The sequence below is a fragment of the Myxocyprinus asiaticus genome, chromosome 3 (assembly GCF_019703515.2).
Source record: "Myxocyprinus asiaticus isolate MX2 ecotype Aquarium Trade chromosome 3, UBuf_Myxa_2, whole genome shotgun sequence".
Classification (NCBI taxonomy): Eukaryota; Metazoa; Chordata; class Actinopteri; order Cypriniformes; family Catostomidae; genus Myxocyprinus; species Myxocyprinus asiaticus.
This window is the reverse complement of record NC_059346.1, coordinates 15,368,494-15,381,661: the sequence shown is the minus strand read 5'-3', so window position 1 is coordinate 15,381,661 and position 13,168 is coordinate 15,368,494. Positions and strand designations below refer to the sequence as shown.

The 13,168-nt window shown below is 38.3% G+C and overlaps 1 protein-coding gene across 9 annotated transcripts in view; it reads left to right on the top strand.

Moving 5' to 3' along the window:
• LOC127420353 (WSC domain-containing protein 2-like) overlaps positions 1–13,168 on the top strand; it is a 139,656-nt gene that overhangs the window by 95,891 nt on the left and 30,597 nt on the right. The window lies entirely within an intron of this gene.

The window sequence follows — 13,168 nt, the reverse complement described above, 5'->3', positions numbered from 1 at the left end:
TTGAAAGCTAAATCACTCTATTGAAGTTTTAAAGGGATAGTTCACCCAAAAATTTTAATTCTGTCATCATTTATTTACCCTCATGTTGCTCCAAACCCAAATTACTGTCTTTCTTTTAGGGATGCATCGATGCCACTTTTTCTGTCCCGATCCGATTCCGATACCTGAACACTCGGTATTGGCCGATACCAGAGTTGTTGTTTTTTTCTCAATCATTTTAGAATATCTATGTTTTATATGAAAAGACACACAAATCTCTAACTGCACATTATTTCAATTTAAACCTGTAGCATATTAAGAAAATCTTTATTGTTTACTAATCTACTGGATAACGCAACAGCAAAATTAACAGTATTTCCAGTGAAAGTCTTCAGTAAAAAAAAAAAAAAGAAAAAAAGAAGCCAGTCCTCTTTGCACATTTTTTAAACTTGTATCTGGACTTACAAGGATTCAGATCTATTTTTTGTTCACTTTAACTCTGTAAAGCCTGACATATGAAAGAATTTTCAGGCAATTATAATTTGTTGACATTAAACTGTTTTTAGTACCATAGACAAACAAGAAATTGTTAACAAAAAAAAAAAAAAATGTATCAGACATTTTTTTATGTATCAGATTTGATACATTAAGCTTTAAAGGTCATTATCCTCCTGAGGCCCATCAAATCATTTTTGTGTAGGACAATTGTTATTTAAGTTTTTCTTAGCCCATACATGCTACAGTGTTAAATATTTGGGTATCATCAGAGTAGTCCCTTGGCTTTTCAGAGATACCAAATATTTGAGAGTTTGGCCATGACAACTTCCTCTCCTTGCTCTATAAATATGGATTGAAATGTATCACAGTTCAATTCAGCACATCAAATACAATATAAATAAAATATAATTTTTTTCAATAAACTATTTTTATCACATGTATTTTATGCACCAAACACTATATTGAAATTTAAAAAAGGGAAATTGTAAAACTTTTTTTGCTGGGTCTCAGGAACTTATGGTAAGGTGACATCATAATAGCTTGTAATGTAAATAATGAGATCTTTATAATGACAGAGCAGGCTGCATATATCAAAATACACAGAAATAGTAGTTCATACTTGAAATATGTTTTATAAAAAGTATCTGTCAGAATTTTCAAATCTCTGTGATTTTTTGTGGTGGGCATGAATGGAATGTAACGAATTTAGAGATATGCCTCAAAAGCCTGTTGTATCATATTTGATAAGTGGATTTCAAAGGGGGGTTTTCAATCAAATAATTTACAAAATTTTAACCAAGCACAAATTGCTTATATTCAGCAAATATATGTTTTAAAATATCAGTAACAATATAATCATTACTGTCACTTGATACTGTTATTTTATTAAAATAAGCTGTCTTTTATCCCAACATAAGAGTAAATTTTTGCACAAGTCTGCCGCCATTTTAAATAGATTGATATAAACATTGAAACCATTTGTTTTCACAAATAACCACTAGATGGTGCCTTATTTAAAAAAAAAAATTTTTTTTATTTATCCCCTTTTCTCCAAATTGGGGTTGCCCAATTCCCACTACTTAGTAGGTCCTCGTGGTGGCACGGTTACTCACCACAATCTGGGTGGCGTAGAAAAGGTCTCAGTTGCCTCCACATCTGAGACAGTCAATCTGCGCATCTTATCACGTGGCTCGTTGTGCATGACACCGCGGAGACTCACAGCATGTGGAGGCTCATGCTACTCTCCACGATCCACGCACAACTTACCACACGCCCCATTGAGATCAAGAACCACTAATTGCGACCACGAGGAGGTTACCCCATGTGACTTTACCCTCCCTAGCAACTGGGCCAGTTTGGTTGCTTAGAAGACCTGGCTGGAGTCACTCAGCACACCCACTAGATGGTGACTTAAACATTTTAAACTTACATACCATAGGTTGTTTGGCTTGTCAGCTTGAACAGAGAGTGAAACAGGAGCCGTCAAACGTTGTATATCATATTTGATACACATTTTGTAATAGGGTTATGCTGGCGCCACACTAGCCAAACAATTCGATTTTGGCTGAGGTATGTCACACTTGCCGATACAAAATAATAGAGGGGTTGCAGTCATAATGACTCCCCCCCAACTCTCTCTCTCTGATTCACGTGGAGATTGCCGAAATAACAACAGGAGTACTGCGTAAATATTAACAATTGTAATAGAGTGGTTTAAGATGCGATTCATGGAGTAACTTTACATTGTGAAAGTGTGTGATTGTGTATTTATGCCCTCAAGTCTTGCCGTAGAACACGTATGTCCATATGCAGCTTTCAGTGAGTAAAGGATTTATGTTCAACATAAAACAGACTGTAGTGCCTTCCCTTTCTGATTGCATTAGTCATTTTAGTGTTGGAGAACCCCATGAAAAGATGCTTGGTGAAAAGCCATGGAAAAATCCGCTAGTGTGACACCACTTTAACTGTGGTTTTTTACCCTGCCTTTCTTCTTTTTCTAATCATTACTTGCCAAAGTATTGCGTTGAGGCTGCCTCCGCAAGACCGGCCACTGCTTCACCGTATCCCAGCGCTACCGCTTCATATGGCCGTGCACAGGTCCTTTCATCTTAACTGTCTACATTTTATTCCCACGCGTTTGATTGTTTTAATCCCATTTCAGTGCACAGGTGGTTCCTATTAGCTTAATTACGGTGCTTCAGCTGTCTCCTCTCTCACTCTCTCGCAAATCCTGAGAAAACTCCTCACGCACTGGAGCTTGAGGAGCTCAGTGTGAAAGCTGGAGGAGCTGAACATGCAGCGCCAGCTGAAGTCTGGGCTCTGATTTTCTGGGGGTAGGGCAGAGTACCTGCTCCTCACAAAACTATTGCAATGCAGATGCGTCACCCATGCAGTACGTATATTGTACAGTAGGTGAAGGTCATACTCCTAAGGAGTGAATGGCCACAAGTGAATCCTTCAGTAATAGACCTTTTTCACACTCCAGGTTTTGGGATGTGGAAGTAAACGTTTGCAGGGTAAACTTCGACAGCAGTGAATGGGAGTGAATGGGAGATGACAGCAAATATTTTTTTCACTTATCTATTTACTCCAAGAGCAAAAGAAAAAATCCACTATTACATTTGAATGACTTTCCGGAAGAAGGAAAACATAGAGAGCGGTGGATTAAGACAGTCAGATGGGAGAAGATGCCAAATTTACTGTCACTCTCTCAGCAGCTATAATTGAAACCCCCTCGCAGCTGTGGTAATTAATTTTTTTAAACTAATTCCAGGGTAATGTAACACAAAGCATAATGTTATAAACTTACACTCAATATTTAAAAAAATTATCAAATACAATTTTTTGCTAGATTTACACTGCTAAATAAGAGCGTGTCATCACAGTCTGTGAAAAAGGTATCGCAAGTAATTTGTCCTACATTTCCATATGCAGTGCAGAGCTAAAGCTCTTTTATTTCTCAGATCATTTTATGCCGTTGTTCACATTGTTTCTAAAGTTGTATTTCCCAGAAAGACCATTTCTCCTTCATTTCCATATGCAGTGCAGAGCTGCAGCTCTCTTTATTCCTAGATAACTTTATGCTGTTGGACACATTATTGTTTCTAAATGTCACTAATATTTATTTTCTCTTCTCTCTAGACTTATGTCCCCGAAATGTTGACCACATGGTTTCCCCTCAAATAATTATTAGCAGTCTGCATGTTTTCCCCTCAAATATGCATTAGCAGTCTGAGCTTTTCCCACTACTGGCACAAGTGCAGCCCACTCTCCAGTGGCCATGGATCTAACTTTTCATAGATTATTTCTTATTTCACAGGGTTGTGAAATGTCTTCCTAGTATAAGTTTCACATAAATATGACTGTTTTGCCTTTTCTACAGCAATGCCTGAAATTGCACCATCCTCAGGGGTTTCACCAATATTAATTCCAGCAGGTCTCTGCGAGAGCTATTTAAATTCCTTCCACTGGGTTGTACGCAGGTTTTCCTCTCACTTTCTCTATCTAGGTGTCTTTCCAAGATTTCACCGTTACCTCCCGAGGAGCCAAAGATGGCAAACATTTTAGTATTTAGAAAGCACAACTGCGGTGCTCCTGCTATTGGCTCAAAACATCCCTAAGCAGCACAAATGTTCTGTCCAGATGCCGCAACTGCGGTGTCTTTCGGGCTGTGCGACAAACTCCCACAACACTGCAAAGCAGCGCAAATGTGCTATCAATGTGCCACAACTGCGGAACTTTTCAGGCCGTGCCACTAAGCCTACCCTAACACTGCAACCATTGCCGTGTTTCCCTCTTATTAAAAGTCTAGGGGCATAGCTCATAAATATATACCCATCGCAAACCACAATTTGGCAAGATTCTTTACTCAGCGCCACCCGCCATTCGAATGCTGTGTGGGCTCTCCTGTTCAGGCACAGTGTGTGCCTGTACAATTTGGCTACAGGTTCTCCCGTTCAAATCACAGTGCGGGCACTACCGTTTGAACGCTATGCAGGCTTTTCCATTCGAATTGTAGTGTGGGCTCTCCCGTTTGGATGCAGTGTGAGCCTCAGCACATTGGTCGCAGGTTCTCCTGTTCGAATCGCAGTGTGGACCCTCCCGTTCGATCACAATGCAGGCTCTCCCGTCAGAAACACAGTATGAGCTCTCCCGTTCGAATGCAGTGGTGGTGCAGTAATCTTAAGAGCCTTTTAGCATTTCCCATTAGCCTTCGCATTGGCACACATATCAAATAAACCTCCAAAATAAACTTTTGCTTTCCTTACAGGTGTGTATAAATGTAATAAAGCCATGTGTGCCCCACTCGATACTGCAGCAGCAGCACCCGCCTATGCTCGATACCGCCACAGCAGTACCCCTTTTGCGTTTTGATACTGCTGCAGTAGTGCCCCGCCATGACAAACATTATAAAGTTATGTTTTCTTAACTAACCTTTTACTTCCCTTACAGGTGTGTACACAGAGTTATTTCTATTTTCTCCACAGGTGCTTTCAATTTCTAAGTTCCATACTTTTATTGAAGTACATCTACAACAATGGAAACACAGCAGCAGCTCCTTCACTACTTTAAACTCTGCTCCCACGGGAGCACCCATTTTTTACTATTCCATCTCATCTACTTCACTGCCAAAGCATTGTCTTAACTCTGCTCCCACAGGAGGCCCACCTTACTCTACTGCCATAGCAGTGTTTTACCATGCTTCCGCTGAAGCCCTTTGTCTTCACTTCAAATCAGCTGTAATGAGCATTACAGCTGCAGTCACCATCTCGTCCTGTTCTTTTCAAGCACCATATATCCCTGTCTCTGGGTAGACCATTGAGTGAGACTACCTCCGCAAGCCAGCTGATTTGACAGTATACCTATGGTACAACTCCCTATGGTCATACACAGGTCCTTTAATCTAAACCTTCCACCTGGATTGGGCCATTACGCGAAGCTGCCTCCTCAAGCTGGCTCCTTCAATGCAGTTTACCAAGATCTAGCACTTCTGTTAGCCTTTGATTTGGTGTTTCTTTCACCCATTTTGGGGGGGTTAAACATTGCGCTTAATAAACGATTCTACTACAGCATTGTTTGTCAGGGTCGCATACACGTCTAAGGATACAATAATCTATAAAGCATTCACTATTTATCCATGTGTTTGCTGTCCTTTATTCTAAGCATCTTTTTGGGTGGTAAATTTAGAGCTCGAGTTGAACCTCTTCCTCGAGCCCCTCCTTTGTGGACAGCAAGCCACATAAGTTTACCCTTACGTTTATCACTCAAAGATTATATGGGCAGGCGAACTCGTTAAAGTGAAATTAACCTTAAAAAATAACATAAATTAGTAAAAAAAAGAAAGAAAAAAAAGAAGAAAAGTTTTTTTATTATTTTTAATCCATAGACTATACTTATTTAGAAAGGTTTCTTTATTGATTGAATAAATCTTTTCAAAGTATAATTTTTTCTCAACCCTGCTTACCGTTTTTCCAGCAGAAGTGCTTGATTTTTCTCGAAAAATGTAATGCCCTCTAACGTGACTGGATGGACAAATTTTGTAAAAAATTTATATTTTAGTATTGGCATTTGTAAATCGTGTTCAGCTGATAACGTATGGTCAGTGGTAATGCAGTGGAAGAGCATCATATGACAGCAAAAACATGCCTCCCTTTCTTTGAGACACCATTGTGCTTGCTAAATCAAAATTTTACCATGTGAATGCACTTCATTCATAAAACAATTTCATTACGGTTCCACATAGAAGTTAAAAGTATTTACTTGCGAGTCTGGTGCCTTCCTTATATGGCGTTTTCATGGGCGTGGATAATGATAATTGTGAATGAACTTGCACACACCCTGTCTTTACCAATGTTTGGAATTCATTAACATACACATGTTTTACAAACAAATCTGGGGAGTACGAAACGTTTGTGAATCCGGCAGAAAGTTTTACGCGCAAATTACTCCGAATTTACTCATATATTTATGAACGTTTCATGAATGAGGTCCGATGAGTGAATCTACAGTAGGGTTGGGAATCGTAAGGACTTTTACGATTCCGGTTCCTCTTAACGATTCAGGTTCCTTAACGGTTCCAGTAACAATTCCAGTAATTCTTATAGTACTTTTTAAAAGAAATAATTATTTAGAAATGAGAAATGCAATTCTTATTGCATTTACAACCCTCTGCTGTCTGTTACCAGATAATGAGATCATTTCAGGTTTGTACAGAGCAGATATAACAAATCAGAAATACATTTAATACAGTTCTTGTAAAAGGTGTGTTTGCAGACTTTTTAGAGACAAATACAACCCAATAAAAGATTCTTACTCTATTTTAAATAAAGAAATCTAAACCAACATGAAATGTGATGGCATATTTCATTAATTTATTTATTATTTTATAAAATTCCACTTATTACAATAAAACATGTGTATCTTTAATTATACAATGTCATACAACCAGTCAGTAACTGCACTGCTTGATTTAATAGAGACACAGGTCATCATTAACAGTAACAGTTCCAGAGACAGTTTAGACTGTGTTTTGTAGCCTAATGTTGTACTTCAGGCTTGTGAGACATCAACAGTTCTTAATTTTGAGTTGGACATTCATAACTTGCACATCAGTAAGATTACTTGTATACTGGAAGTGCTGCATGTTTTGCGCTGTAGATTCAAAAGAACCGACTCATTAGAATGGCTCTTTCGGGATCGGACTATACCGGAAGCACCATATGTTTTGCGCTGTTGATTCAAAAGAACCGGCTCCTTTGAATAATTATGTCAGGAATCAAACTGTATCGGAAGCGCATATGTTTTGCGCTGTAAAAAGAGTCGGCTCGAGACTTGTTTGACTGGGAATTAAACAGACTGTTAGAACAGTGTGTTTTTATGCTGTAGATTCAGTAGAGGGCAGCACTCAAGCAAAATCGGCGGAAAATTGCACACTGGAGAACTGTTAACGGAACCAAAAGTCACAAAGATCATACGATTCCTGTATTTTTTTAAGAATGGAACCGGTTATGAAATTGAACCGGTTCTTGGTTCCCAACTCTAATCAACAGAGCGGTGCGCATTCACTGAAACGCGCTGAGCATGCAGACTGTAGGCCTATATTTACAGTACTTATTAAATGCAGCCTTTTGCAATTCACAAAGCGATTGCATCCCTACTTTCTTCCATGAACCTCAAAAGGAGATGTTTGAGAGAATGACAGCCACAGTCACCATACACTTTCATTGTATGGAAAGAAAAGATGCAATGAAAGTGAATGGTGACTGAGGTTGACATTCTGTCTAATTTGTCTTTTTGTGTTCCACATAAGAAAGAAAGGCATTGTGTTTTTGGAACAACATGTAGGTGAGTAAATTATGACAGAATGTAAATTTTTGAATTAACTCTCAGTCTGTCACTCTAACTTTTTGACCCCTTTGAATGTATATGACAAAGAAAATCAAATCAAAACTCTGAAACTTTTTAAATAAGTTAAATAGATTAAAACAATTATGATTTTAGAACATAATGATGAAAACACTTTTTACTATGCAAACAATAGTAATTATGTTTAAGAATGCTTTAAAAAAAAAGGATTAAGATTTCTAGAACTTGGTTGTTTTGCTTTTCACTCCTGTAAGCACTTTCATTTCCTTCCCCTTTGACTCAGTTCCTCAACCCTGCCTGTTTTCCTTTGTTTTTTAACATTGTGCATAAAACAAATGCACTCAGTCACATTAATCTGTGTCTTGGAAGATCAAATTTAGAGGGAAAGGGAGGTAGGGGGTGGAGGGAGTTAACAACACTGAAAGTCAGCATTAGAGTGAGGGGAACAGTAAAAGAGACAGATAGCTTGAGTGAGAGTGAACAGAGATGGCACTTCTATCTGTTCTCAGCACTAGACACCCACCCAGAAGTTCAATAGGCCTGTCATAAATGATACTTTTGAGGAGATTAGGAGAAGAGGAAGCAAGACAGCTTTCATGGATTGGTTGCCAGCCGCTAAATAAAGATAGATGGCCTCTTCCTGCCCTACTTTACTGAAATTGTCAAAATTGACAGCATAACTTGCCTTAGGTCATTTTAAAATTGCGAGCTCTGTTACATGGACGATGATTGTTTGATCCTTGAGTCCTAGATAGTTTGACAGGGTATAAAGTCAGGTGAAGTGGTGTCAATGGAGTCTGAGAGGCTTTTATTTAAGGGTGTGTGAAGAAGGAAGCAGGAGCCAGGCAAACAATTCAAAGAAAATCTTTATTTGTAATACTTTTCAGTATCCTCACACACAGTTTGCTTTTCAGCATAACACAACTGAATGCACACATCAAAACTGCTGCATGCGTCTCTCTCATTCCCCTCCAGTGGTTTGGACTGCCCTTTTATCCCCCTCCAGCCCTCACTGCAACACAAAACAGCTGTTAGAGGTGATTTCCCTCACGTGTCAATACTATGTGTTCTTACTCTCCCGGACTCACTCTCCACAGACATCGCTCGGCCACAACCACATCACCACAGGGTGTTTCTTCGCAAAAATGTAATTTCGCAAAAGTTAGTGTACTTGGTAACCAAAGGGGAAACAGTGAAGAGCATGCTGTTAAAATGTGTGAAAATATTATTTGTGTGTTTTTAGGATACATAAAATGCAAGATATGAAATTAGCCTTGGCAAGACTACGGAGTTGGAAATTTTTTCCAAAAATATTTCAAATGTAATTTCCACCACAAAGTTAATGGATATTTGAGAATGAAAAAGACATTTGTTCATGACGGTTAGTAACTACAGTCTTGACCAAAACAAAATAAATATTGCAAATGTAAAGCTTAGAAGCTCTACTTTATGTTGCATGTAGGCATTATGACCAAAACTGAACAAATGCTTTGAATTTGCAGCCAAATCAGAAGTCAGAAATGTTTTATAATATTGCACTGTACATATTATTGAAATCGGTAAAAACATAAAACTAATCAAATAGCCATGTGTCTTATTTGTTGGAAAGCTCTCAAAGAGTAAAATTCAACCAGCCAATAGAGAGTAATAGCTAATTACTGTATATGTCTTTGACATACATGTTACATGTAAACAGGTGTTACTAATAAGCCGCGTTTTTGCTTATAACTTCACAAAAAATAAACAAAACATAAAATATCACATATAATTACTTAAGAGCAGGGGATTCCTGTTAAAGTGAGCACACACACAAAGTAACTGCATGTGTAATTAGTTCACATGTAAAATTATTATGTTTTATTTGTTTGGTGAGGCTTTTGGACACTTGGATACTTTTTCAGACACTATTATGTTTAAATATTGTGTAAATTATGTTTGTAGTGCTACAACTTTTGATTGCTTTGTCGTATCAACACATAATTTTACTCAGTTACAGGTGATATGATTGGGAACAAAACGCTCATAGTTTATAAAAATCTGTATCATTAAAAAATCTGAAACGTTTTCTTTAAAAGGAAACAGAAATTATAGAATTATCATGTATATCTATTGATTAACATTGTTAGTAGACAAATTAAATAATCTAGTGAGTTAAAAAAAAAAAGTGTATTTTAAGGGAGTTTGATTTCTAAAAGTCCACAGGGCTGAAATTGTCTGTAGTTGAAAAACACTCTTGAAGAAAAATGCTAATAAAATACATTGGTAAACCGTGTCTTTGTCACTGCAGGAAGTAAAGGTCAGGCTGTGCAGCGGGACCTTAGCTGTAGAGGTGCAGGGCCAGACAGTCATTGTGGTGGCCCAGCTTGACCTTGAGGACTCCAAGAAGGACAGAAGTGATGCTGTATTTATGTCAGCAGTGACAAGACACATTTAACAAGAGATGCAGCCAACAACATTCTGCTTTTGGGCCCTACTGTGAATTGAGCCAAATCAGCAATGATTTACATGAAGGCAAATCCTCCATCTAGATAGATAGATAGATAGATAGATAGATAGATAGATAGATAGATAGATCGATCGATTAATTGCTCACTACCATTGTACAGAGTGGTTATCTGAGTTACCATAGCCTTTCTGTCAGCTCGAACCAGTCTGGTCATTCTCCTTTGACCTCTCTCATAAACAAGACGTTTCCGTATGCAGAACTGCCGCTCACTGGATGTTTTTTGTTTTTGGAACTATTCTGAGTAAACTCTAGAGACTGTTTTGTGTGAAAATCCCAGGAGATCAGCAGTTACAGAAATACTCAAACCAGCCTGTCTGGCACCAACAATTATGCCATGGTCGAAATCACTGAGATCACATTTTTCTCCATTCTGATGGTTGATGTAAATTTTAACTGAAACTCCTGACCCATATCTGCATGATTTTATACATTACACTCCTGCCACGATTGGCTGATTATATAATCGAATGAATAAGTACTGTAGGTGTACAGATGTTCCTAAAAAAGTGCTCGGTGAGTGTACATGCATACTTTGTTTTTTAGTGCAATATCAAACCCAGAGTGAGCAGCTACAGTGGTGTGAAAAAGTGTTTGCCCCCTTCCTGATTTCTTATTTTTTTGCATGTTTGTCACACTTAAATGTTTCAGATCATCAAACAAGTTTCAATATTAGTCAAAGATAACACAAGTAAACACAAAATGCAGTTTTTAAATGAAGGTTGTTATTATTAAGGGAAAACAAAATCCAAACCTACATGGCCCTGTGTGAAAAAGTGTTTGCCCCACCTGTTAAAACATAACTTAACTGTGGTATATCACACCTGAGTTCAATTTCTCTAGCCACACCCAGGCCTGATTACTGCCACACCTGTTCTCAATCAAGAAATCACTTAAATAGGACCTGCCTGACAAAGTGAAGTAGACCAAAAGATCTTCAAAAGCTAGACATCATGCCGAGATCCAAAGAAATTCAGGAACAAATGAGAAAGAAAGTAATTGAGATCTATCAGTCTGGAAAAGGTTATAAAGCCATTTCTAAAGCTTTGGGACTCCAGAGAACCACAGTGAGAGCCATTATCCACAAATGGCGAAAACATGGAACAGTGGTGAACCTTCCCAGGAGTGGCCGGCCGACCAAAATTATCCCAAGAGCGCAGCGACGACTCATCCAAGAGGTCACAAAAGACCCCACAACAACATCCAAAGAACTGCAGGCCTCACTTGCCTCAGTTAAGGTCAGTGTTCATGACTCCACCATAAGAAAGAGACTGGGCAAAAATGGCCTGCATGGCAGAGTTCCAAGATGAAAACCACTGCTGAGCAAAAAGAACATTAAGGCTCGTCTCGTTTTTGCCAGAAAACATCTTGATGATCCCCAAGACTTTTGGGAAAATACTCTGTGGACTGACGAGACAAAAGTTGAACTTTTTGGAAGGTGTGTGTCCCATTACATCTGGCGTAAAAGTAACACCGCATTTCAGAAAAAGAACATCATACCAGCAGTAAAATATGGTGGTGGTAGTGTGATGGTCTGGGGCTGTTTTGCTGCTTCAGGACCTGGAAGACTTGCTGTGATAAATGGAACCATGAATTCTGCTGTCTACCAAAAATCCTGAAGGAGAATCTCCGGCCATCTGTTCGTGACCTCAAGCTGAAGCGAACTTGGGTTCTGCAGCAGGACAATGATCCAAAACACACCAGCAAGTCCACCTCTGAATGGCTGAAGAAAAACAAAATGAAGACTTTGGAGTGGCCTAGTCAAAGTCCTGACCTGAATCCTATTGAGATGCTGTGGCATGACCTTAAAAAGGCAGTTCATGCTCGAAAACCCTCCAATGTGGCTGAATTACAACAATTCTGCAAAGATGAATGGGCCAAAATTCCTCCACAGCGCTGTAAAAGACTCATAGCAAGTTATTGCAAACGCTTGATTGCAGTTGTTGCTGCTAAGGGTGGCCCAACCAGTTATTAGGTTTAGGGGGCAGTCACTTTTTCACACAGGGCCATGTAGGTTTGGATTTTGTTTTCCCTTAATAATAACAACCTTCATTTAAAAACTGCATTTTGTGTTTACTTGTGTTATCTTTGACTAATATTGAAACTTGTTTGATGATCTGAAACATTTAAGTGTGACAAACATGCAAAAAAATAAGAAATCAGGAAGGGGGCAAACACTTTTTCACACCACTGTACACTTGTAAACAGTGCACAAAGTGCATCAAAACAGTAGTCATGTGAAATTGAAAAGGTGTGACTCGCAGTACATCCAGCTGTGATAAAATTTAGGTTTTACACTTTGCTTTAAGAGATAGCGACATTTTAGATCACAGGACAAACATTTATGTTACACCACAGGACAATCAATGTCCTAAAACTAAAACCCTGTCTATTCACAGTAGATTTTAGGCCTGTCATGAACAAATGTACTTATGTTTACAGTATTTGCATGCATACAGATTATATTATAATTCCAGAGCCCATTACCAACATAACATGTCTTTAACAGTGTTTTTCTTTTTTCTTTTTTTTTAATTTACATACAAATGTCTTTTGATTTATTAACACTGAAATTATTTTTGGAATTTCTTTTTTTTTTTTCATGACAGCTTGAGAATTTATGCTGCCTTTACAGTATTGGAAGGATTTGTTTGATGTCTTTTATTTTTCTACACTTTTGTTAACAGTAGAGAGTATAATAATGATCATGAATATGATCACCATATGATGCAAGCCAGACTCAAACTTGCATTACCTGCATGAGCTCCACTGCTCAGCCTGTCTGACCACATGTGCTAACAAGCAGACCACAGTCCTTACATT